Below are 490 nucleotides of genomic sequence, written 5' to 3' on the forward strand. Positions count from 1 at the left end.
AATTGGGAAGCATTTTTCTGCCTTATTTTTTCCTCATATAAGGAATAACTGGCATGATTTGAAAATACAGTATCTTCTTAGACCTGGCTCATAATCATTATCATCACTCCTCACCTGAAGGTTTCTCTCATGCTCTTTAAAATGGAAAGACCATCTGAGCCTTAAATCTATCACTGCAGCAGCAAATAACAGCCAATAACGAGAGCTAGAGAAGGGAGGCTAATAAATATTCTGCATTATGAAAGATGAACAGAGAAGCTTCAGAGCCTCTGGGCTTAGCCAAATGTCCTACTAAGAAGAAATGACTGCTCTGATGAAGAATTACAGTTATCTTAGAATATTAGCAACAGAGATAAATAAGAGGATTCAAAGGACCTAGAATATAAACATTTCTTACTTAGGTACTCCTAATACTGCTACTATTTCTCTATTAAGTAAGATGAATCGCTAACAAAGCAGCTCTGTAGTTCAGTGGCTCCGTTCTTATCTA

Source organism: Echinops telfairi, unplaced genomic scaffold (assembly GCF_000313985.2).
Source record: "Echinops telfairi isolate 266 unplaced genomic scaffold, ASM31398v2 ScPeMD7_5868;HRSCAF=6743_0, whole genome shotgun sequence".
Taxonomy (NCBI): Eukaryota; Metazoa; Chordata; class Mammalia; order Afrosoricida; family Tenrecidae; genus Echinops; species Echinops telfairi.